The sequence below is a fragment of the Ambystoma mexicanum genome, chromosome 13 (genome assembly GCF_040938575.1).
Source record: "Ambystoma mexicanum isolate Mex_15411 chromosome 13, UKY_AmexF1_1, whole genome shotgun sequence".
In the NCBI taxonomy this organism is placed as follows: Eukaryota; Metazoa; Chordata; class Amphibia; order Caudata; family Ambystomatidae; genus Ambystoma; species Ambystoma mexicanum.
This window is the reverse complement of record NC_090938.1, coordinates 337087158-337114219: the sequence shown is the minus strand read 5'-3', so window position 1 is coordinate 337114219 and position 27062 is coordinate 337087158. Positions and strand designations below refer to the sequence as shown.

The 27062-nt window shown below is 49.1% G+C and overlaps 1 protein-coding gene across 4 annotated transcripts in view; it reads right to left on the bottom strand.

Moving 5' to 3' along the window:
- The window catches only part of CDH24 (cadherin 24), a 1353690-nt gene that overhangs the window by 257678 nt on the left and 1068950 nt on the right, over window positions 1–27062 (bottom strand). The gene's annotated exons all lie outside the window — the stretch shown is intronic.

Here is a 27062-nt window from a genome sequence, read left to right as displayed (position 1 = left end):
TCTCTGGGATCTGGCACTTCTGCCAGTCGGATGGGCATTCCCAGTCTGATCTCTGGGCTCTGGCACTTCTGGTAGTAGGGTGGGCAATCCCAGTCTGATCTCTCTTGTCTCTGTAACTTCTGCCAGTCAGATGGGCAATCCCAGTCTCATCTCTCTGGGATCTGGCGCTTCTACCAGCCAGATGGGCAATCCCAGTCTAATATCTCTGGGCTCTGTCACTTCTGGCAGTCGGATGGGCAATCCCAGTCTGATCTCTCTGGGCTCTGGTACTTCTGGCAGTCGGATGGGCAATCCGAGTGTGATCTCTCTGGTCTCTGTCACTTCTGCCAGTCGGATGGGCAATCCCAGTCTGATCTCTCTGAGCTCTGGCACTTCTGCCAGTCGGATGGGCAATCCCAGTCTGATCTCTCTGGGGTCTGTCACTTCCTGCAGTCGGATGGGCAATCCCAGTCTGATCTCTCTGGGCTCTCTCACTTCTGGCAGTCAGATGGCAATCCCCGTCTGATCTCTCTGGGGTCTGTCACTTCCTGCAGTCGGATGGGCAACCCCAGTCTGATCTCTCTGGGCTCTGGCACTTCTGGCAGTCAGATGGGCAATCCCAGTCTAATCTCTCTGGGCTCTGTCACTTCTGACAGTGATGGGAAATCCCAGTCTGATCTCTCCGGGCTCTCTCACTTCTGGCAGTCAGATGGGCAATCCCAGTCTGATCTCTCCGGGCTCTGTCACTTCTGGCAGTCGGATGGGCAATCCCAGTCTGATCTCTCCAGGCTCTGTCACTTCTAACAGTCGGATGGGCAATCCCAGTCTAATCTCTCTGGGCTCTGTCACTTCTGGCAGTGATGGGAAATCCCAGTCTGATCTCTGCGGGATCTGTCACTTCTGGCAGTCAGATGGGCAATCGCAGTTTGATCTCTCCGGGCTCTGTCACTTCTGGCAGTCGGATGGGCAATCCCCGTCTGATCTCTCTGGGGTCTGTCACTTCCTGCAGTCGGATGGGCAATCCCAGTCTAATCTCTCTGGGCTCTGTCACTTCTGGGAGTGATGGGAAATCCCAGTCTGATCTCTCCGGGATCTGTCACTTCTGGCAGTCAGATGGGCAATCCCAGTCTGATCTCTCCGGGCTCTGTCACTTCTGGCAGTCGGATGGGCAATCCCAGTCTGATCTCTCTGGGCTCTGGCACTTCTACCAGTCGGATGGGCAATCCCAGTCTGATCTCTATGGGCTCTGGCACTTCTGCCAGTCGGATGGGCAATCCCAGTCTGATCTCTCTGGGCTCTGGCACTTCTGGCAGTCGGATGGGCAATCCCAGTCTAATCTCTCTGGGCTCTGTCACTTCTGGCAGTGATGGGAAATCCCAGTCTGATCTCTCCGGGATCTGTCACTTCTGGCAGTCAGATGGGCAATCCCAGTCTGATCTCTCCGGGCTCTGTCACTTCTGGCAGTCGAATGGGCAATCCCAGTCTGATCTCTATGGGCTCTGGCACTTCTGCCAGTCGGATGGGCAATCCCAGTCTGATCTCTCTGGGCTCTGGCACTTCTGGCAGTCGGATGGGCAATCCCAGTCTAATCTCTCTGGGCTCTGTCACTTCTGGCAGTGATGAGAAATCCCAGTCTGATCTCTCCGGGATCTGTCACTTCTGGCAGTCAGATGCGCAATCCCAGTCTGATCTCTCCGGGCTCTGTCACTTCTGCCAGTCGGAAGGGCAATCCCAGTCTGATCTCTCTGGGCTCTGGCACTTCTGGCAGTCGGATGGGCAATCCCAGTCTAATCTCTCTGGGCTCTGTCACTTCTGGCAGTGATGGGAAATCCCAGTCTGATCTCTCCGGGCTCTCTCACTTCTGGCAGTCAGATGGGCAATCCCAGTCTGATCTCTCCGGGCTCTGTCACTTCTGGCAGTCGGATGGGCAATCCCAGTCTGATCTCTCCAGGCTCTGTCACTTCTAACAGTCGGATGGGCAATCCCAGTCTGATCTCTCTGGGCTCTGTCACTTCTGGCAGTCGGATGGGCAATCCCAGTCTGATCTCTCCGGGCTCTGTCACTTCTGGCAGTGATGGGAAATCCCAGTCTGATCTCTCCGGGATCTGTCACTTCTGGCAGTCAAATGGGCAATCCCAGTCTGATCTCTCCGGGCTCTGTCACTTCTGGCAGTCGGATGGGCAATCCCAGTCTGATCTCTCTGGGCTCTGGCACTTCTACCAGTCGGATGGGCAATCCCAGTCTGATCTCTCTGGGCTCTGGCACTTCTGGCAGTCGGTTGGGCAATCCCAGTCTGATCTCTCTGGGCTCTGTCACTTCTGCCAGTCGGATGGGCAATCCCAGTCTGATCTCTCTGGGCTCTGGCACTTCTGCCAGTCGGATGGGCAATCCCAGTCTGATCTCTAGGGGCTGTGTCACTTCTGGCAGTCAGATGAGCAATCCCAGTCTAATCTCTCTGGGCTCTGACACTTCTGGCAGTGATGGAAAATCCCAGTCTGATCTCTCTGGGCTCTGACACTTCTGGAAGTCGGATGGGCAATCCCAGTCTGATCTCTCCGGGCTCTGTCACTTCTGGCAGTCGGATGGGCAATCCCAGTCTGATCTCTCCGGGCTCTGTCACTTCTGGCAGTCGAATGTGCAATCCCAGTCTGATCTCTCTGGGCTCTGTCACTTCTGGCAGTCGGATGGGCAATCCCAGTCTGATCTCTCTGGGCTCTGGCACTTCTGGCAGTCGGGTGGGCAATCCCAGTCTGACCTCTCTGGGCTCTGGCACTTCTGCCAGTCGGATGGGCAATCCCAGTCTGATCTCTCTGCGCTCTGTCACTTTTGGCAGTCGGATGGGCAATCCCAGTCTAATCTCTCTGGGCTCTGTCACTTCTGGCAGTGATGGGAAATCCCAGTCTGATCTCTCTGTGCACTGTCACTTCTGGAAGTCGGATGGGCAATCCCAGTCTGATCTCTCCGGGCTCTGTCACTCCTGGCAGTCGGATGGGCAATCCCAGTCTGATCTCTGCGGGCTCTATCACTTCTGGCAGTCGGATGGGCAATCCCAGTCTGATATCTCCGGGCTCTGGCACTTCTGACAGTTGGATGGGCAATCCCAGTCTGATCTCTCGGGCTCTGGCACTTCTACCAGTCGGATGGGCAATCCCAATCTGATCTCTCCAGGCTCTGGCACTTCTGGCAGTCGGATGGGCAATCCCAGTCTGATCTCTATGAGCTATGGCACTTCTGCCAGTCGGGTGGGCAATCCCAGTCTGATCTCTCCGGGCTCTGTCACTTCTGGCAGTCGGATGGGCAATCCAAGTCTGACCTCTCCGGGCTCTGGTACTTCTGACAGTCGGATGGGAAATCCCAGTCTGATCTCTCCGGGCTCTGTCACTTCTGGCAGTCGGATGGGCAATCCCAGTCTGATCTCTATGGGCTCTGGCACTTCTGCCAGTCGGATGGGCAATCCCAGTCTGATCTCTCTGGGCTCTGGCACTTCTGGCAGTCGGATGGGCAATCCCAGTCTAATCTCTCTGGGCTCTGTCACTTCTGGCAGTGATGGGAAATCCCAGTCTGATCTCTCCGGGATCTGTCACTTCTGGCAGTCAGATGGGCAATCCCAGTCTGATCTCTCCGGGCTCTGTCACTTCTGCCAGTCGGAAGGGCAATCCCAGTCTGATCTCTCTGGGCTCTGGCACTTCTGGCAGTCGGATGGGCAATCCCAGTCTAATCTCTCTGGGCTCTGTCACTTCTGGCAGTGATGGGAAATCCCAGTCTGATCTCTCCGGGCTCTCTCACTTCTGGCAGTCAGATGGGCAATCCCAGTCTGATCTCTCCGGGCTCTGTCACTTCTGGCAGTCGGATGGGCAATCCCAGTCTGATCTCTCCAGGCTCTGTCACTTCTAACAGTCGGATGGGCAATCCCAGTCTGATCTCTCTGGGCTCTGTCACTTCTGGCAGTCGGATGGGCAATCCCAGTCTGATCTCTCCGGGCTCTGTCACTTCTGGCAGTGATGGGAAATCCCAGTCTGATCTCTCCGGGATCTGTCACTTCTGGCAGTCAAATGGGCAATCCCAGTCTGATCTCTCCGGGCTCTGTCACTTCTGGCAGTCGGATGGGCAATCCCAGTCTGATCTCTCTGGGCTCTGGCACTTCTACCAGTCGGATGGGCAATCCCAGTCTGATCTCTCTGGGCTCTGGCACTTCTGGCAGTCGGTTGGGCAATCCCAGTCTGATCTCTCTGGGCTCTGTCACTTCTGCCAGTCGGATGGGCAATCCCAGTCTGATCTCTCTGGGCTCTGGCACTTCTGCCAGTCGGATGGGCAATCCCAGTCTGATCTCTAGGGGCTGTGTCACTTCTGGCAGTCAGATGAGCAATCCCAGTCTAATCTCTCTGGGCTCTGACACTTCTGGCAGTGATGGAAAATCCCAGTCTGATCTCTCTGGGCTCTGACACTTCTGGAAGTCGGATGGGCAATCCCAGTCTGATCTCTCCGGGCTCTGTCACTTCTGGCAGTCGGATGGGCAATCCCAGTCTGATCTCTCCGGGCTCTGTCACTTCTGGCAGTCGAATGTGCAATCCCAGTCTGATCTCTCTGGGCTCTGTCACTTCTGGCAGTCGGATGGGCAATCCCAGTCTGATCTCTCTGGGCTCTGGCACTTCTGGCAGTCGGGTGGGCAATCCCAGTCTGACCTCTCTGGGCTCTGGCACTTCTGCCAGTCGGATGGGCAATCCCAGTCTGATCTCTCTGCGCTCTGTCACTTTTGGCAGTCGGATGGGCAATCCCAGTCTAATCTCTCTGGGCTCTGTCACTTCTGGCAGTGATGGGAAATCCCAGTCTGATCTCTCTGTGCACTGTCACTTCTGGAAGTCGGATGGGCAATCCCAGTCTGATCTCTCCGGGCTCTGTCACTTCTGGCAGTCGGATGGGCAATCCCAGTCTGATCTCTGCGGGCTCTATCACTTCTGGCAGTCGGATGGGCAATCCCAGTCTGATATCTCCGGGCTCTGGCACTTCTGACAGTTGGATGGGCAATCCCAGTCTGATCTCTCGGGCTCTGGCACTTCTACCAGTCGGATGGGCAATCCCAATCTGATCTCTCCAGGCTCTGGCACTTCTGGCAGTCGGATGGGCAATCCCAGTCTGATCTCTATGAGCTATGGCACTTCTGCCAGTCGGGTGGGCAATCCCAGTCTGATCTCTCCGGGCTCTGTCACTTCTGGCAGTCGGATGGGCAATCCAAGTCTGACCTCTCCGGGCTCTGGTACTTCTGACAGTCGGATGGGAAATCCCAGTCTGATCTCTGCGGGCTCTGGCACTTATACCAGTCGGATGGGCAATCCCAGTCTGATCTCTCCGGGCTCTGGCCCTTCTGGCAATCGGATGGGCAATTCCAGTCTGATCTCTATGGGCTCTGGCACTTCTGCCAGTCGGATGGGCAATCCCAGTCTGATCTCTCCGGGCTCTGGCACGTCTGCCAGTCGGGTGGGCAATCCCAGTCTGATCTCTCTGGGCTTTGTCACTTCTGGCAGTCGGGTGAGCAATCCCAGTCTGATCTCTCTGGGCTCTGGCCCTTCTGGCAGTCGGATGGGCAATCCCAATCTGATCTCTCTGGACTCGGTCACTTCTGAAGGTCGGATGGGCAATCCCAGTCTGATCCATCTGGGCTCTGTCACTTCTGACAGTCGGATGGGCAATCCCAGTCTGTTCTCTCTGGGCTCTGGCGCTTCTACCAGTCAGATGGGCAATCCCAGTCTGATCTCTCCGGGCTCTGTCACTTCTGCCAGTCGGATGGGCAATCCCAGTCTGATCTCTCCGGGCTCTGGCACTTCTGGCAGTCGGATGGGCAATCCCAGTCTGATCTCTCCGGGCTCTCGCACTTCTGGCAGTCGGATGGGCAATCCCAGTCTGATCTCTCCGGGCTCTGGCACTTCTGGCAGTCGGATGGGCAATCCCAGTCTGATCTCTCTGGGCTCTGGCACTTCCTGCAGTCGGATGGGCAAACCCCGTCTGATCTCTCTGGGGTCTGTCACTTCCTGCAGTCAGTTGGGCAATCCCAGTCTGATCTCTCTGGGCTCTGTCACTTCCTGCAGTCGGATGGGTAATCTCCGTCTGATCTCTCTGGGGTCTATCACTTCCTGCAGTCGGATGGGCAATCCTAGTCTGATCTCTCTGGGCTCTGGCGCTTCTGGCAGTCGGATGGGCAATCCCAGTCTGATCTCTCCGGGCTCTGTCACTTCTGGCAGTCGGATGGGCAATCCCAGTCTGATCTCTCCGGGCTCTGGCACTTCTGGCAGTCGGATGGGCAATCCCAGTCTGATCTCTCCTGGCTCTGTTGCTTCTGGCAGTCGGATGGGCAATCCCAGTCTGATCTCTCTGGGCTCCGTCACTTCCTGCAGTCGGATGGGCAATCCCTGTCTGATCTCCATGGGGTCTGTCACTACCTGCAGTCGGATGGGTAATCCCCGTCTGATCTCTCTGGGGTCTGTCACTTCCTGCAGTCGGATGGGCAATCCTAGTCTGATCTCTCTGGGCTCTGGCGCTTCTGCCAGTCGGATGGGCAATCCCAGTCTGATCTCTCCGGGCTCTGTCACTTCTGGCAGTCGGATGGGCAATCCCAGTCTGATCTCTCCGGGCTCTCGCACTTCTGGCAGTCGGATGGGCAATCCCAGTCTGATCTCTCCGGGCTCTGGCACTTCCTGCAATCAGATGGGCAATCCCCGTCTGATCTCTCTGGGGTCCGTCACTTCCTGCAGTCGGTTGGGCAATCCCAGTCTGATATCTCTGGGCTCTGTCACTTCCTGCAGTCGGATGGGTAATCCCTGTCTGATCTCTCTGGGGTCTGTCACTTCCTGCAGTCGGATGGGCAATCCCAGTCTGATCTCTCCGGGCTCTGGCACTTCTGGCAGTCGGATGGGCAATCCCAGTCTGATCTCTCCGGGCTCTGGCACTTCCTGCAGTCGGTTGGGCAATCCCAGTCTGATCTCTCCGGGCTCTGTCACTTCCTGCATTCGGATGGGCAATCCCCGTCTGATCTCTCTGGGGTCTGTCACTTCCTGCAGTCGGATGGGCAATCCCAGTCTGATCTCTCCGGGCTCTGGCACTTCTGGCAGTCGGATGGGCAATCCCCGTCTGATCTCTCCGGGGTCTGTCACTTCCTGCAGTCGGTTGGGCAATCCCAGTCTGATCTCTCCGGGCTCTGTCACTTCCTGCATTCGGATGGGCAATCCCCGTCTGATCTCTCTGGGGTCTGTCACTTCCTGCAGTCGGATGGGCAATCCCAGTCTGATCTCTCCAGGCTCTGTCACTTCTGGCAGTCGGATGGGCAATCCCAGTCTGATCTCTCCGGGCTCTGTCACTTCTGACAGTCGGATGGGCAATCCCAGTCTGATCTCTCCGGGCTCTGTCACTTCTGGCAGTCGGATGGGCAATCCCAGTCTGATCTCTCCGGGCTCTGGCACTTCTGGCAGTCGGATGGGCAATCCCAGTCTGATCTCTCCGGGCTCTGGCACTTCTGGCAGTCGGATGGGCAATCCCAGTCTGATCTCTCCAGGCTCTGTCGCTTCTGGCAGTCGGATTGGCAATCCCAGTCTGATCTCTCCGGGCTCCGTGACTTCCTGCAGTCGGATGGGCAATCCCTGTCTGATCTCTATGGGGTCTGTCACTTCCTGCAGTCGCATGGGCAATCCCCGTCTGATCTCTCTGGGGTTTGTCAGGGCGCAGTATGCCCTCCATGCATCAAGGGTATGCTGCAACCACTCACTAACTCATGATTAGTGATTTCATCTGATTAGAAAGTTGCCATCCTCTTGAAGATTATATATTCTTAAGAATGTTATTTTGTATCCAGTTTTGTTTTCACGAAACAGTGTTTTCATTTGCATTTATATTGGAATTTATCTCGGGCGAAGTTGTATGGGTGAATCCGTTTGAATCAGATGTAGTAAGAAAGGAAGCAGGGGGTTTAGACTTGATATCCCTGTGCATTACTGGTGGGTCTGATGTGTCATTCCTAAAAACAGTCATGGGTGAAGTTTTATGGGTGAATCCGTTTGAATCAGATGTATTAAGAAAGGAAGCAGGGGGTTTAGACTTGATATCCCTGTGCTGTTATGACTGGTGGGTCTGATGTGTCATTCCTAAAAACAGTCATTATTTCCTCGCATAGAGCAAACAATGTAGTGAAATGCTCCTAATCGGCGCTGGCACTTGAGCCTTCAACACTCTGTTCACTTTAATACCAGCACTTTACTGAGAGCATACATGGTTAACGTTGGTATTTGCAGTTTCTTTTAATCATATATGTTGCTCTAGTTTATGTAATTATTATGACGATTTTTAAAGAATAGTACATCTCTGAACTGATTTGTCTCTTAACTTCTATAAAGGATGTAAAGTTGTATCGATTGATGTTGCTGCTTTTAGGGGAGTTTCCCGCAGAAATACAGTATTTTGATTGATTGATAAAGCCTCACCTACCTATTTTCAGCACATAACACAAACTGCCTACATGGGTTTACTCTTGATCGCAAGAGCATGGACTATTTGCTGATTTCTGATCAGCGTTATCCACTGGTCACTGTACACTGTACACTAGATGCAGCATGGTTACAACATGCATAGTGCAGCTAAACCTCATTCCCTTTCTATCAGGAGCGTGATCCCTACCCTCATTCCCTTTCTATCAGGAGCGCAGCCTCTACCCCTCATTCCCTTTCTATCAGGAGTACAATCCCTACCCTCATTCCCTTTCTATCAGGAGCGCAATCCCTACCCCTCACTCCCTTTCTATCAGGAGCGTGATCCCTCCCCTCACTCCCTTTCTATCAGGAGTGTGATCCCTACCGCTAATTCCCTTTCTATCAGGAGCGCGCTCCCTACCCCTCATTCCCTTTCTATGGGGAGCGCAATCCCTACTCATCATTCCCTTTCTATGAGGAGCGCGATCCCTACCGCTCATTCCCTTTCGATCAGGAGCGCGATCCCTACTCCTCATTCCCTTTCTATCAGGAGCACGATCCCTACACCTCATTCCCTTTCTATCAGGAGTGCAATCCCTTCCCCTCATTCTCTTTCTTACCTCTACATTTCTTTGACGTGCTCTAGGTCAAACAATCTCCAGGCATGCAAACTATAAGAAACTCCTTCCCTACCCCACATTCCCTTTCTATCAGGAGCGTGATCCCTACCCCTCATTCTCTTTCTATCAGGAGTGCGGTCCCTACGCCTCATTACCTTTCTATCAGGAGCGCAATCCCTACCCTTCATTCCCTTTCTATCAGGAGTGCGATCCCTACCCCTCACTCCCTTTCTATCAGGAGCGTGATCCCTCCCCTCACTCCCTTTCTATCAGGAGTGTGATCCCTACAGCTAATTCCCTTTCTATCAGGAGCACGCTCCCTACCCCTCATTCCCTTTCTATGAGGAGCGCGATCCCTACTCCTCATTCCCTTTCTATTAGGAGCGCAATCCCTACCCCTCATTCCCTTTCTATCAGGAGCGCAATCCCCACTCCTCATTCCCTTTCTATCAGGTGCGCAATCCCTACTCCTCATTCCCTTTCTATCAGGAGCACGATCCCCACCCCTCATTCCCTTTCTATCAGGAGTGCAATCCCTTCCCCTCATTGTCTTTCTTACCTCTACATTTCTTTGACGTGCACTAGGTCAAACAATCTCCAGGCATGCAAACTATAAGAAACTCCTTCCCTACCCCACATTCCCTTTCTATCAGCAGCGTGATCCCTACCCTCATTCTCTTTCTTACCTCTACATAAACTCCATCTCTACCCCTCATTCCCTTTCTATCAGGAGCGTTATCCCTACCCTCATTCTATTTCTATCAGAAGTGTGATCCCTACCCCTCATTCCCTTTCTATCAGGAGTTTGATCCCTATCCCTCATTCCCTTTCTATAAGGAGCGCAATCCCTACCCCTCATTCCCTTTCTATTCGGAGCGCAATCCCAACCCCTCATTCCCTTTCTATCAGGAGTGCGATCCCTACCGCTCATTCCCTTTCTATCAGGAGCAGAATCCCTACCTCTCATTCCCTTTCTATCAGGAGCACGATCCCTACCCTCATTCCCTTTCTATTCGGAGCGCAATCCCAACCCCTCATTCCCTTTCTATCAGGAGTGCGATCCCTACCGCTCATTCCCTTTCTATCAGGAGCAGAATCCCTACCCCTCATTCCCTTTCTATCAGGAGCACGATCCCTACCCTCATTCCCTTTCTATTCGGAGCGCAATCCCAACCCCTCATTCCCTTTCTATCAGGAGTGCGATCCCTACCGCTCATTCCCTTTCTATCAGGAGCAGAATCCCTACCCCTCATTCCCTTTCTATCAGGAGCAGAATCCCTACCCCTCATTCCCTTTCTATCAGGAGCAGAATCCCTACCCCTCACTCGCATTTTTACCTCTACATATCTTTCACATGCACTAGGTCAAACAATCTCCAGGCATGCAAACTATTAAACAGCTCCATCCCTACCCCTCATTCCTTTTCTATCAAGAATGCGATCCCTACCCCTCATTCCCTTTCTTACCGCACCCATCTTTCACATGCACTAGGTCAACGCAATCTTCAGGCATGCGCACTATCAGAAACTGCATTCGTACTCCTCATTCCCTTTCTTACATCTATATATCCCTATTCCTAATTCCTTTTCTGATGTGCACATATCTTTCACGTGTGCTTTGACAAAGCACTCTGCCCGATTATTTGAATTGAGTGTTGCATTCAGACTATTCCCTGCATAATCCAGCTGATCCACGTGGGTCTGGGCTTTGCATTGGACCTAGCGATATGGGGTGCGTTCTAGATGGACATGAACAAGGGCTCAATGAGAGCATGTTAATGTTAAGGGTTCAGACTGCCAGTGTATTGAATTAGTCATTCAGACCGCGCTGACCCTCCCTACTCTTTTGGTATCCACCGGCAGGTGCCAGTTTACACACTCTGTTCTTGGCCGTACCACACTTGGCTACCAGGCGTGGCAGTACCAGCATTACTACTACGGAGTTTGCCCTGCGGTGAAATATACGTGTGAGTCCAGGCAAAGAAGCCACCACCCTTCGAGAACCGCTGAAGCACACCTCGAGCCCATCATGCAGCCAAACGGTCTTCCTACTGTTTTTCAGAAATGCCTCACAACTGCAATTACATATTTCCCAAGCACAGACTATACTTTTTTTCTGTATTATTGATCTATGGTCCTCCTAAGAGGATCCGTATGCACCCAAACTACCGCATAACCACACTTCCCCAGTGCACCCCTCTACCTACCTTGGAAGAGATCATCGCACCTTGCCCATATTTCTTTCTCTTCTGCAGACCAAGGTCTGGATCCCCCTGCTGGAGGCATGATACCCCGACTTCTCGACAAACCTAGACACTCAGACTACTACAGAGGTGGTGTTGCACAGTACAAAAGCTTTGTAACATAACAATTACAAAATACAGAACAGCAATCCCATAGCTTGGGCTTCTAGGCGTTAGAATCAAGGTGTTAGAATCCATCGTATAAATGCAGCCGGCAAAAAACATTGACATCCAAGCAGCCATTTCCTACAGAAGCACAATGTTTAAAAGGGAAACCGTGCAAATAGAATAACCACCTGATCTAACATGCATTACAGACCATTAACATATTGCAAATTTACTCTAAGTAAACATTCAATATGAAGATCCTTCATCAGCATTCAAGCCCACATCGATGAGAGAATGAATCAGAGAAGCGTAAATAAGTCACAGCAGGGGCCAGTCAGGCAGCATTTTCCCGGATCCTGGGAAGCTGCCAGCAATGCCTCTTGGAGATGTAGGCAGTAGGTTTCAGAGATGTGTATCGGCAGCTTGCAAGCTCGCACCATGAGCCCAGTTTTGGGCTTTTGCCAGATCTTCCATTTCGGGACATGACTAGATCTTTAACAGTGCAATGATGAAGTGATGACATCTGGCAGGAGCGATAGAGAAGGAGCTCTGATCATTGTCCATAAGAAGGCTGTCACTCTAGCCCTGCACTTCAAGGTCAATGATCAAGCAAACAAGATGTCTCCTAAAAGCTGTCAGACGATCACATTTTCTTAGACTATTTTTAACACATGTTGCAAATTGGCTTGAAGTTTAATTCGAAATATTCCTCCAGACAGACATACTATATTTTATGTGTGACAGCGCAACTCATTGTCCCTGTTTCTGGTGAAAGCACTCAAAGGACAGATTTGAGAGAGCACACCTCAGGCCCACAGTATTTGCCCTTCTTGGTAGCACTGGTGGGTCAGCCGGGTCCTTCATCGTTCACGAAGCCTGCAGTGGATGCTGCCCTGCAGGCTGGTGCAGCGAAGGACACAAGCAAACTACAGCTCTCATTGGCCACGGCGCCTGGGAGGCTTATGTGCCATGTGTCAGCTGATCGTTGACATCACCATAAGAGTGCAGCGAGCGAGGAACATAGAAATAAAGACACTGTTCTCACATTGCTGATGGCTCCGCAATTTTAGATACTGTTACCGGGCTTTGTGAGTACGGTTTTGATTGTAGGCTGTGTTTTTGGTTTACTTTTGCCTGTTTTCTGCTGATGTTGGTCACTCTCATGGACATCTTCACTCTGCATTAGACGTTTGCTTTGGGGGACCAACTGATCATTGGAAAGTTCACTACAGCAATTCTCCTTCCTTCTTTTAGCCATGCCCTCCTGTCATTCGGGGTTAGGTCCATAGCAGACGCGAGCGGGTGTGTCTGGGTCATTCATTCTCACTGGGGGGTTGGTGCGGGGTGGGTGTGCCTAGTCTATGGACTTCAGTCTTTCTCAAGAAGCTGACCAGTGGGGTTATTTGTTTTACCCCCCCTTGTGGGCCACAAGGTATGTGGTTCACACTACTGATCCGATATCCTACGGTACTATGCAAGGAAGGTTGCTGAATACCTTGATCTCTTCGTTTTTTACATCTAGGCATGAGTTGTGTATTCTTTTCTCTGCCTTTTCATTTGACTTCTTGGAGTATTGGTTATTGTTATCTTGCAAAGCCCCAAAAGGACAAAGGAAAGGAAAGGTCTTCCACCCTGCTTGAAGGATCTGGACTTGAGCGATTCTGACAGACTGTGAGCTGCTTTAATAAATGCTTTTACATTCATGCCAAAGCTGAATTTTCTGTCAAAAGTCATTTTCATTACTGACTCGACATGTTTCCAAGTGGCACCCAAAAAGGGAGAGCCACAAAAAATTGAAAGGTGTCAGATACCTTGAAGCCCAGAAGTAGAACCTTGGTCTTTTTGCCGCTGAGACAGAGCCAATTATTCTGCATCCAGGACTGAACCACCCACAACAATGCAATTACTCGCCTTCTGGCCTTTGGCGGAATTTCTTTAGAGAGCCAGCAGAGCCTGAGTGTCATTGGCCAACATCTGACACTGGAGACCAAGGTACTCAATCACTGACATGTCTAAAAGTAGGGAAAACCATTGAACCAATGAACTTGGAGGATGCTGCATCGCAGATGTGCAGATGCAGAGATGAAGTGTTGGCCTCTGCCTGTGAGGAGTTTTGGAAGCCAGACCGGCATAGACCCCACAACCAGGCACAGCCAATCTAACAGGATACAGTGCACTGTATTAAATAACACGGATGTGACGAGTCGAGTAGAGGCACTGGGCTGACCACAGTCTATAAAAGCAGGTTCTTTTCGACATTCAAAATAGTGGACTTAATAAGCTGGTTGCGACGAAGCAAAAGTGGAGGGTAGGCAAGTCATTCACTGCCAAATAGCACTACAGTTGTACAGTCATTTTAGCGTTAAGGATTTTTCCGATTGATAAGGTGGAAATAGGCCTAAAGTTGACAGGGGTGTAAAGATCCTGTTTTTGGTTTTTTTTACTTTCTTAATATAACCATAGAAGAGAGGTCAGTTATTATTCCCCTAAAACTGCACCCAAGCATCTCCAAAATGACCTTCACAAACCTGACTGCGCATGTTTTAGTGGAATAACAGAACCCAGACAACCCCATAAGACATACCCCATACCTCACCCTATTCAAATGAAACACGCCCACTCCAACCTGGCTCAAGTTACAGCCCCAAAACAAAACCCACTATAATATTGGTTTGCCTCTCGCTCTTGTCCCCCTGAATAAACCCAACTCTGCCCCCATGAACTTCTAAAACAAAAGACCCCACAGAAAGATCAATACCACAAAGTAAAAAAAGAAACGAAGGTAAGAAAAAAAAAGAAATTGCATAACAGCTTCTGCACCCAGGGGCTACCCACAACCCTGATATGATAACCCTACTAACCCTCTTCTCTCTCAACCACCCTCGCCTCACAATAGACCACACACACACACACCACAGATAACTAGAAAAACCACACACCGGAAAACCCCCAACCACACATCTTTCTGAAAGCCAACTCATAAAACCCTGCTACGCTGTAAACACATGACTATCCAAACACTGGAGGTCTCCGAGCCGCAAACAATACGCCCCAGTGCTCAAAACAAGACACACCAAGAAAGCATACCAGCACAGACACCAGCTCCTAGTTCTACACACACCAACAGTTGAGTCCCACACCTGTCTTACCCCTCTTTTCACACTAAGAACCCACTCCCACTTTGCCTTACAGAGCCACAAGAGCGCCTGATGACCATGCAAATGGCAGAGGTGCAAGTTATAAGTCAACATGCCACAACATAACGGAAATTAACGCAGACCCCGTGCCCAGATAAAGTTGCATATAAGTTATTGAAATCTAATGTTGAGGTTTGGGCTGGGGTATATGCCCCCTTGTTTAAAGAAGTTATTACTTCCATGTATATTCCAAATACATGGCTCAGGTCAATTATTATGCTGGTTGTGCTAAGTGTCTGAAAACTAAAACTCGACAGACAAAATATGTTTAGTTAGAAGGAATCTTTGGTTGCTGAGTCCTCCACATCGCTGATAACTTTCTGTATGCCTTCTTCAAGAACTAAGCAGGACGTGGACGCCTAAGTGCCAGCGTGCATCAGTTCTTTTTAGGGTATCGCTGTTTTTCAGATACATCTTTTTCTCAGGGCTTGGCAGGAACATTGAATACAAATTCCAGGATTTCATTATTCTCAGATTAGTCGTGTTCTCATTATCGCCCGTACACTTTACTCCATCTGCCAGGATTCAGGTATTTTCAGGACCTTGTATTTCTCGTGCATTGTTAGGAACCTTGACTCCAAGTTCCACAATTCAATTTTTCGCAAAACCTTTTTTTTTTTTTAGAGGTGGCACTTGGAACCTGCCCGCCAAGTTCCAGGATTCAGTTATTCTCTAAACCAACTCTTTCTAATAGGGAACTCAGAGAACATTTCCTCTGTGTCCTAGGATTCAAAGTTTCTGAAATCAAAACTCTTTTTCGTTTTGCTCTAGGAACCCTCAATCAAAGTTCCAGGATCCAGTGTTTCTCCACTCAAACTCTTTGTCTGGTCCTGTTAGGAACTGTACCTCTATGTTCCAGGAGTAAATGCTTCTCAAGCCAAACTCACTCTCATTTGGCACTAGGAAATCACACCCTAAGTTCCAGGTTTCAGCGAGCCTCTGCTGCTTTTCCCTAATGGGCTACTAACACAAATCTTCCATTTGTCGCTTTGTGTCCATATCAGCATCCTTCAGGTTTGGCCTGGGAGAGCTGGCCTCCATCTGTTGACAGCCCCAGAGTTCCCTGTTTCTACAGTGGTTGCAGTCTGAAAACCACCCTTAGCTCCTCTTTTATGGTGCTGCTCTCTTCCTCCTTGCCTTGCTGGTCTCTCCCTCCTTGCCTTGCTGGTCTCTCTATCTCTCTCCCGCTCTCTCTCTGACCCTCCTTTCAGTCTGCCGCACACACCTCACAGTCAGGAAACTTCATCACTACTCTGCGTCTTCACAGCATCTGGCTTTCTACCCCTGCCTCTCACTCTCAGACTCTTCCAGTGGTCCCTTGTGCTCAGGAAATCTGACTCTTGTGTGTACCTGGTCCTTGCTATTGCCATTTTTGCTCCATGTCTGACCGGCACCCTTCTATCTGATCTTTGGCTGGCCTCGCCTTGCCTCCATGATTCCCAGGCTACTGTGGAAATCCAGCCTATTCAGGACGCCCCTCTTTTAGGTACTTCCTCTTAACTGGGAGGGAACTCTGATAGGGGACATGAAGAAAAGCATCTGTATGGGTATTCCTTCTCGGCCTTCAATTTCCAAGGTGCTTTCCTTCACCGGTACCTCAGTTTGGTACCAGTTTGGAGTTTTAGTGATCCTGGGGACATGCCTAAGCTGCTTACTGACTGATATCATTTTTAGAAGCTGCTGGGAAATCTTTCATGAACCTAGTTTCAAAGTCAGAGGTCAAAGGGCGCGGGAACTAAGCGGAAATGTGATCCACTGCCTCTCATTTGTTGCTGTTAATAGTACTACTACTTTTTACAACCATTCCACAGTTCCTGGGCTCTTCCATTTGTAGTTAAGGCACACCTTTATTTTACTTGATACCATCACTTCACTTGGCTACTGCTGAACCAGTAATTAGTTAAAACAATGTGTAAAACCTTTCTAAGCACTGCTTTCAGGCTCCTGTGTGGGCATGGAGGGAGCAGAAGGGGGTGCTTGTTGTCCTCAATAAAGCCCCCCCCCCTATGCAGTATATTGCATAAGTGGATAAGCATGTACTCATGTACTTGGCAGGACTATGCATACTTTTGGTATTAAGGGTGTACATTTATCACTCACATAAGTACAACCACTCTTGGGCTAATTGGCAGGCGTAATAGACAACTCCAATAACATCTCTGAGAGGCTCTAGGTCGAGGGACGTAATGTGTTACATTCATTAAAATGCCAAGCCCTTCCCTCATCCACCTCGTTAGCTAGAGCCTTACTGGAGCCTGCAGCCGATCCAGCCCTGTTCCTACTCTTCATGAGTACCACAATGTAGTGTAACTTTCCCTGCCATAAAGGCAGGACTACAGGTCCTAGAACACCAAGAAGAAACAAAAACCACTAGAGGGGCTACAGTTGCCTGGCATGAGTGTCGTCGGGAGGTCTGCCCCCCCCCTTACTGTACCACTACTTCTCTTGTCACGTTTATGCTATTATAAACTGAACGATTGTGGCACTATTGTAAAACAATACACAAAGTCATGTTAGGGTTGCCAACAAAGGAGACATTTTAAATGGCCATCACCTGTTAATTTCTTTCTAGAATGTGCAGAAGGAAAACTCTATGCAGGCCTTCACGCAGTCACATTGTAGAAGAGCAACTGTGTGCATCTGCAGGTGATCCCGCCCCCTTACCTCCCGTATATTGGAGACATGAGATTGTGCGGCGCCTAACACCAGCCATAATACCAATACCGCAGCAAGTGTTTGAAAGAAGATACCCATTGAGACAACCCTACCGATGTACCCTCAACGTGATGATAAACGGCAGGAGGAAAAGCCTGAAGGAGTGTGAAAAGAAGCTGACCGATGAATTAATGACATCATAAGAAGTGTGCACAATGTCTCAAGATAAAAAAGTATGACAAGGTATGAGTCCTAGAGGACAACAATGACGTAAGAGGTCAAATGAACTATCGACGTGGACAAAAAGAAAACTACGCAATAAACAAGATGTTGATGAAAACAGAAATTCAATACATGTACAGATGCTGAAACGCAAGATAGATTAAGTCATCATAGAAGCAAGCTATAAGCAGTGAATAGAACGCAGGCGAAGCCACCATTTTACAGAAACTGGACGTTGGTATCACAAATTTAGTAAGCCAGAACCTGTGAAGCGGGAATGGAAAATTGTGTCGCAGCAAGAATAATAGACACATGGAGCTGCATGGCGAGGCTGTCTGGCCTGCAGTCAAGACTGAAGCAACCAATGTCATCTATCTATTCTGGAGAGGAGTGAGCATGCAGAGAATGAATTTGCTCTCGTTAAGGTGCAAGAAAGAACACCAATGATGGCAAGTTTAAATTCACTTAGAGCATTTAAAAACTGCAAAATGGACCACATCGTGGTCTCCTGTCACATGAGCCAAGGATGGAAATAGAGTTCGAACTTCGAGTCCCAGACACGATAACGAGTGCCCTCACTCCTGTGCATTCCCAAAGATGAGAATACTCTACAAGGCCAAGTACAAAGACAATTTCATGTCAGAAGGCATGGGCGATGAGAGATGCTGGGCTAATTGGGTGGAGGGGTAGTTTCATGCCCTATATCCTTGCACCTGGGTCTGGGCTTACGTGCTGATAAAACAAACTGAATGTTCCAGACATGGCACATTGTGCCAACCAATTATATTAGTTTGTGTAATGAAGGACCTTATAGTTTGAATACCATTGCGAAACTGTGTATCTAATGTTTCTGAAATTACATGTTTTTAGAGGTAGGCATAAGTGGTCCACCTGGTAAGGAACAACCAATAACAATCCTAGCTCTTATAGAAAAGTATACTTAGATGTCTGCCTTAACCAGTCACGACCCTTGATAGGTTTTTTCACTATTGCTACGTAGTATGATGTCACTCTTTCATACAAAAAACATATTTTGAGTAGAGATCATTGAGAGACTGAGCGTATGTCCGTTGATGTTCGTTGTAACCTCCCTGTTTTAGATAATGGTTAATAAAACAGTACTCTGCCATCTTCCTGAGTTGGTTCCATTATTTGGACTCCAAATTACTCTTGTGTAATCTCATACATTCCATATGCACGTTCCTAAGGGCCATATGCCCAAAATGTCAATGAGACCTGTTTGACTGAAGAGAACAAAACAAAAAACAATCCAGGGAATCCACTTCCTATGCCCAACCCACCCCATTGGCTGTCTTCCTGCCGAGTCTGACACATGTTTTCCTCAATGCTATGACACCCTATCAATATTGCCATAGCTGTCAGGGCCACAGTATGAATACTTTTTTGTTACACCTCTGCCTCAGGGTATAGTTACTAGAGGCCTGGATAGTGAAGGGTAACATGCAGCCTCTGAATTAGTTTTGTGTTTGACCCACACTTGAACCAGAAGGAAATGACTAGGGAGCATGCACCCAACGGGAAACAAGAACATTAAGGAGTAACCCATGGCCCTAACTTAATCTTCCCTAACCGGAGGGTGGGGGGAGGACACCCCAACAACCCATGTCCACATAGGAAACTTAGGTAGGTAAGGACCGCCAAAGGATGGGCAAGGAGTGACCAGAACTCTCTATCCTAATTATCGGCAACCCAGGCTGGAGAACACGCCAGCATCAGCCAGGTAGACATGCCACTAGAGTAACAAAGAGGAAAACTGCCGCTCCTCAACATGTCCACCAACTAAGCGGACAAACTACCACACCAAACACACAGGATAATCATAAATGTTAAGCACATAAACGCAAAGACAAAGAGTTAAGGAAAACACGCGAACCTCTAAAACCTCAACTTTCCGCATACACTTCCCATACAGAAACTGACACAGCCACATCTCTGCACAGCAATACGCACACAGTTCACCACACTACAACAACAGACTAACAACACATAACCCATCACAACAGCACATGGGTAGGCACACCGACCCGAAAACTGCACTTAAGCCAAGCGAACGTTGCAAACTGAACTGAAGCTGCCAACCGGAAATCACAACTCTCACTTTCCTATACCCAGTACACCCGAGTAATCCACCCACTGCCCAACCTTTTTTCACACCCTTCGTTTCAGATCTACTAGAGCTCCCCTGGACCACTCTGGTGGTGACGGTGCACGATAAAAATACCTTTAGCATCAAGATGAACATTAACACACTTGGGAGCGTAGCTAATTGATTTGTCTTTGGTCGCTTAGCCCGAGTGTCCACAAGCATCCCGAGTGGCCTTCCAAGTGGTGTGGTGCTTTGTAAATGTCCTGGTTACACAAAACCTCTCTCTGGTGGTGGATGCCCCTCATGGATTGGATCAAAGAGCCTGGTCTACAGTAATGATGCTGCACTCAGACAGTGGACACAGCTCACGTTGGATATGTGAGACTGGTATGTAAAATCTTTTCCTGTTGGAGGCAGAATAAGGTTGGACAGTGTCCTTACTGCCTATGCTCCTATTTAACCTTTACTTGACCAGTCCTCCATTGGACCAGTCTGTGGAGAGAAGCTTCCCTACCCTAAGTAAACTACTCAGTAACATGTGGACCTGAATGTATGAAGATGATGCCATTATCTAACATCTGGGACACTTTGCAGGTTTCTTTTCTATGGTAACACGGTCCTCACATCAGCCTTCTATCCTCTACAGTTAAGAGCACTGTGCTGGATGGGCCTTATGCATAAAGGCTGACCACTGCTCGCCTGTTACGAAGAGCTTTCATGAGATAATTCTTCAGTTGCTATTTATGAGGCACCTGTGTGTGATTGTAGAAGAAACACTGACTTAAAAGTATCAGAAAAGCTGTGCTTTAGACCTGCTGTAAGCCTCCCTAAATCAACAGCTATGGCGAGGATGGCTCTTAAGGTTGTATCTGGCTGCCAACTTTACAACAAATTGAAAATAAAAAAAACAAAAAAATGTACAACAAATTCCAAAAATGTGCTGCATTCCATTACTTAATTGAAAGCTCCAGAACCTCCATCGATAATGCTGAGTACTATGTGGATCCCGGATTTACTAAAATCAAGCTTAAAACAGACCCATGACAAGTGGCTCTGGAAATCCTGGAGTACATGGATATCACTGTGAGGAGGGAAAAAAGCTATCACTGTACCTTACAAAACAAGCACTGACAAAGCCAATAATGTATTCAAGTTAATAGAAACATGCTTTTGTGTATTAAAGTCACTGGTGGTGAAGGCACCCAGGGAATGAACATAATGCGATGGGCAAAAATAAAGGAACATGGTAGAGAAGAATGGAGAGCATGGCAGATTCGTATAGAGGAAACATTGCAAGTATTATGATGAAGGAACACAGGGAGAAGTCGCATGGGGCAATGGCAGGAAATGGATACAAGCAGAAGTGTCACAGTGGGAAGGAACACAGGATGAACTTACAAAGGGTAAGGGGTGGGGTGAAGGGGCACAGACGAGAAGGTATATATAGTGAAGCATCACTGAGAAGAGAGTAAAGGAGAGAAGGTGCACAGTGAAAGTATTATGAGGAAGGGGCACATGGAGAAGTCTCATGGGGCAATGGCAGGGAATTGCCATCGGAAGAGTGGGAAGGAACACAGGACGAACGTACAAAGGGTAAGAGGGGGGGTGAAGGGGGCACAGGCGAAAATGTATATAGCGAAACGCATCAATGAGGAGGGAGTACAGGAGAGAAGGTGCACAGTGAACGTATTATGAGGAAGGGGCACATGGAGAAGTCTCATGGGGCAATGGCAGGGAATTGCCACCGGCAGAGCTCATGGGGCAATGGCAGGGAATTGCCACCGGCAGAGTGGGAAGGAACACATGATGAAAGTACAAAGGGTAGAGGGAGAGGTGACAGGGGCACAGACGAGAAGGTATATAGAGCGAAGGATCACTGAGGAGAGAGTACAGGAGAGAAGGTGCACAGTGAACATATTATGGGGAAGGGACTCAGGGAGAAGTCTCATGGGGCAATGGCAGGGAATTGCCACCTTCGGAAGTATCGCAGTGGGAAGGGACACAGGATGAACGTACAAAGAGTAAGGGAGGGGTGAAGGGGCACAGACGAAAAGGTACATAGAGCGACACATCATTGAGGAGAGAGTACAGGAGAGAAGGGACGTGTAGAGGAGAATGAAAAGCATGGCAGATTAGTGCAGAGGTAACATTGAAAGTATTATGATGAAGGGACACAGGGGGAAGTCTCATGGGGCAATGGCAGGAAATTGACACAGGCAGAAGTGTCACAGTGGCAAGGAGCACAGAATGAACGTACAAAGGGTAAGGGCAGGGGTGAAGGGGACACAGCCGAGAAGGTACATAGAGCGAAGCATCACTGAGGATAAAGTACATGAGAGAAGGTTCACAGTGAACGTATTATGGGGAACGGACACAGGGAGAAGTCTCATGGGGCAATGGCAGGGAATTGCCACCGGCAGAAGTGTTCCGGTGGGAAGGAACACAAGAAGAACGTACGGGGAGGGGTGAAGGGGCAAGGGGCACAGGAAGCAAAACGCACAAAGAAGTAACATGGGAGAAAGGACAGAGACTACAGAAGCATTGGGGGAAGACACCCAAGAGCAAGGGAAGCAGCTTCCCCTGCAATGGGCATATTGCCAAGTTATCTCTTTTTATGTTATTAGCTTTCCTTTTACAAAACAAATCCCAAAGCTCTGATAGGAAAGTTTGCAAGTGTGCCTTACGAGCATCTAGGCAGACACCTTGTTGGATAAATGATATGATAGGTCATTTATAACACGCTTAATACACAGAGGCTCCTAAGCGCAGACCCGGGGATCAAACCTGTGTTGCTCTGTGTTGTCTTGCGTCCAAGGCGAGAACTTTGCTGCTGAGCTATCCTCATGATGCGTTTCTCCACTTTTTTTTCCAGGTAAGTGTTTACATGAATCTTCCTCCTTTCCCTTTTTTCAGTGCACCCTTCTGCGGATCTACCTTCTGAGATACAAGATATAACTTTTTTAATTATTCACTGTGCCCTTACCAGACAGAACCATCCACAACCCAAATATGCCTCACGCCACTCCGCAAGGTCATGTCCTCTCCACACGGAAGTCGTAGGTATCCGGTGCACAAGTACCAGCTGGTCTCTTAAAGTTAACGAAGATGAAACTCCCAGAATGCATCCGTTTCTTAAATGAAAAGGTTTGGGTGGAACCATGATGTTACAGTGACATGGCGTCACCAGATTACCCTATCGGAAGATGTCACCCTACATAAAATGGCGCACAACCCCAACTCTGCCCACTGAGCCCACAAACCTCTCAGGCCTTCAGGTTGATCTCGAGAAATATTCTGAGAAGCTCACCTGTTGAGGACTTTCCAGAATGCAGTTCTGTACCCCTACCCACAAGCTATGTGTATGGCATCTGCAGGACATGTTCTACAGTTTAGCACCTTTATATAGTGTATGTGTGCATCTCTGCGCTGTCTGCTGACGCCAGGGGATACTCGAGGCCAGCCCCCCTATGGAGCCTTTCTGTACTCAATACACCGGGGAGCTTCAGAGGGATAGGGTGGGCAGTGGGGGCAGTTTGCCATTATCGAGCCTAATGCTACCACTTGCCTCAAAGAGCCACCCATCCAGGGACACTACATGCATCATCACGCGTCAACGTGTGATTACAGTGCCATGTGGGCCCGCGTGGCAAAGCCTTCCTCGACACAGCAGCTGCCGCTTCTCGCATGCGCCACATACCAATCCCTCCAAAACTACGAACTCAGGCCAGAGCACACGTGCCAACATGCAAACACACACGAACAACTGTAATGATCACATCGATGCGATCACATGAGACTAACACACCAACCATCAACTCGCACACCCGGGGAAGGAACATGAAATGCAGAGGACCTCCGCTTTACATGCCTCAGGGACGTCATTTAGGGGTTGCCAGAGGTCGCAACTGCGACCTCTGAGGTCTCCCTTGTGACCTCTGTGGTCTCCCTTGCGACCTCTAAAAAAAAAAAAAAGAAAAAAAAAGTTTCATTTTTTTTTTTAATGCAAGCTCCTGGGCTGAGGCCAGCACCATGTGGCTCTTTAATTCTGGAATGGGTGGCTTTCTTGTTCAGGCCCCTTAAGAAAAAAAGAAAAATAAGAACTGGAGTGCCACAAGTCTAACACTTTCAGCACTGGCCCTAAAGAAGAAAGAATAGGAATACCAAATAATGTGTCTTTCTGGAATTCTATTCAATAATTGCTAGACTCATTAAAGGTTTATTTCAGGCACACTTCAGGGGGTGAGTCACTGATTTAGTCTGTTCTTAAACGCCTCAATTTAGCCTTTCATCCTTCTGAGGTCGATAAATGAGTACCAACACAGGTTGGGTGATATTGGGTGTATATTTTTTCTATATAAAGCGCTTACGCGTAAGTGCTATTTAATAACACATCATTATCATTTGGTCATGGATGTCTGCTTGCATTTACAATAATTTGGTAATATGGGCCTATACACACTGATCTTAACGATACATATGGCGATGCTTTCTTGTATGAAATGACATCACATTATAGTGATGTCGTAACCATATTTTTCGTAGTGTAACAATGCTATGTGATGCCACTTCCTGTTTTGTCAACGGGTGACAGGTCATGTTCTATCGCTTCCCGTGATATCACTTCGGGGTAGGGTCAAATGGCATCACTTCCTGTGATGTCATCAGGGGTCAAGGGTTGTGTGATGTCACTTCCGCTACCCCAGGCATTTTGGTGAAACGACGTCCCTGACATGCCTCCCCTCATCACACCACTAGTACACAAATAACAGTCACAACCCACCAGTGTTACACCCATGTCCCGTTTGCAGCAATTGTGGCACTGCGATTTAAAAGATGATTGCATGAAAAATGTGGCTCTATAAATGAGTCTCTGGCGTATGGGGTGTGCACATCACAGATACACCCTTTGTAACGTGCTTTCAGCTCCAGGAAACTTGCCAGAAGCCTGTTTCTTTTCCTCATCCCGCCTCCTATTCTGAACCATGGCCTCTGTTGTCAGAATATACTGGTCCGTATCCACCTGTAAGATACAGATAGTTGCAACACTGCTGGGATAGTCCGCGGCTATGTCACACTCCCGGATACGCCTTAGCAGGGACTGCCTCTGCTGTGGCAGTGAGGTCGGAAGACACGCCCCGTTCTCTGCACGAAGAATCTAGGGTCAACAGCGGGACAGAACAATAAATACAGCAATATCACAGTCAATACATTCAGGAATGGTCAGTGAGAAGAATGTTCTTGAAAAGGAGTGGCTCCTTTTTTTGCTCTAAAAAATAGCACCAAATTGGAAAAAATATAAAAGGGTAAAAAAGACCCTTTTGCTCAGGGGTTTCTAAATCCAGTCCACAGCAGACAAACCCCGTTCTTGTTTGCAGGTTATCCTCACAATACACATTTGAATACAGTGAACCTAAATGGGAATTCTTTATAGAGTCAATGATCATTGTATTGTATTGTGTTGTGTCGTATTTGGTTAATTATATAGTGCTCTTTCCCCACTTGTGTGGCCTCAATGCGCTTTTTCTGGTTGGAAAGCCCTCGATGACTATGTACATGTGCTGGAAAGTTCTAAAGAGTTTAGATTAGGAGATGCATGTGTGCATCTTTGGCGGTCTAGGACTTGGGTGGCTGGCTAGGCTCGATTAAGCAGCCCAAAGAGAGGCCAGGCACGTGGATGGGTGCTGTTGGTGGTTTGCAATAGATTTCTATTGTTGAGAGAGTCGATGAGTGGCCAGCTATACTGAATTTCTTTCATTGGTAGTCGCTGTATGCTAGTGGCAGAGGTGTCGAGGTACGTTAGGTGTTCCAGTGTAGATGGCTACATGTGCTGCTAGACCGGAAAGCATCGCCGTAGCTGTATTTTACCATGTATGGATGCTTGGCCGTGCCTGCAGCCTGTGTCCACAGATATAGGGCCTCATCACGAGTTGGGCGGTAACGCCGGCGGTATTAGCTCTACCACCAAAACCCCCCAGCACTATTAGCGCCGGATCACGGGTTTGGTGGTAATGGAATTCCCCATTCCCCACTGAGCCCATTCGAGAATGCCCCATTCCCCATTGGGCTCAATGGGGAATTTTCGTGTTCTTAACGCCGGCAGATTTCCCGCCGGCGGTAATAGCGCAAATTCTCGGCGGATTTCCCTCCAGCTCAGAGCTGGGGAGAAATCTGCCGAAGCCCTAATTTGGCGGACCCTTAAATCCGGCGGTAATAGCGCGACCGCCGGATTTAAGAGTTACCGCCAAACTCGTGATGAGGCCCATAGTGTAAGGTATACATATCCTAGTCTTCAAGGTTATACATACCGTAGTCTTTGGAGTTGTTTGGCTCGAGCGATCTTTGTCCAGTGCGGACGGCATTGTCTCGTTATTCATGGTCTCTCTAGTGCAAGGGTCTGAGCATGCGGTAAGCGTGGGTGGGTTTATTGCAGTGTGCCTCAGCAAGGGCTGCTGGCTTCTCTGGTCTATTTGTCTCATTATTCATGGTCTCTCTTGTGCGAGGGTCTGAGGGGCAGTGATCGCGGGTGTGTTTACTGCAGTGTGCCACAGCGAAGGTTGCTGGCTTCACTGGTTTATTTGTTAGGTATCATCCTGAATACCTGGTGTGTGTAGGATTCTCCAGGGCTGGACCTGGAAAACCTTGCTTTAGCTCTCACTTATTAAAGTTGTGCTTCCAAAGCTGACAGGAATCACAGACGCAAATGGTCTCCCATAGAAAATAACAGACGCTGTGAATGTATGTAAGTATTGACGTATCTATGGTTAATACAATGAGTATGTTTTCTCTTTTAATGGGCACGTGATGCAGACTTTGGCAATGAGGATCTGAAAAGGGCGGAGGACGAAAATAGAGGGCAAGTCCTGTCTGAGCTATATCCTAGCAGAGCACTGGGAAGCTGTGGAGAGACCGAGAAGTATGGCCGTAAGTGGGAAAAGCGGCTGATGTCAGATACAGAACCAGTGGAGAGCAGCGAGGGCATGAAGAGAGCCATAGCCAGATGCCCGAAAAACAGGAAACTACTGCGTGGTACAGAGTGAGAGCCATAGGAGGAGTGCCAGAAGAAGAAAAGACAGAACCACCAGAGAGTTAACTGCTTCAGAGGAGTGTGCAAGTGACCAGCAGGAGAGAGGTGACAATCGGAGCCAAGAGTGGAGAATGGTTCATGGAGCCCATGTATACAATTATGGCATCTGCCTGACTCTTTTAGTACCTCTGTGCCCTGCTACATCATGTGGTATCCGAGGGTGGTATCAAGAGGATCACTCTATCTATCCCACTGGGTGCCTAGGGCAAGGGTATGTCACATGGCTCATGCTACCGCTACTGCCCCTTTAAGAATTTAGACCGGAAGTATTGGGATGAAATCTGTGGCCCCTGTAACAACGGACTCTCGGTGCCTGACACATTGGGCCTCAATACGAGTATGGAGGTAGCCATGCCGCTAAAAGGTCCGGGACCCGCAAAAGGGGACTTACTGAGCCA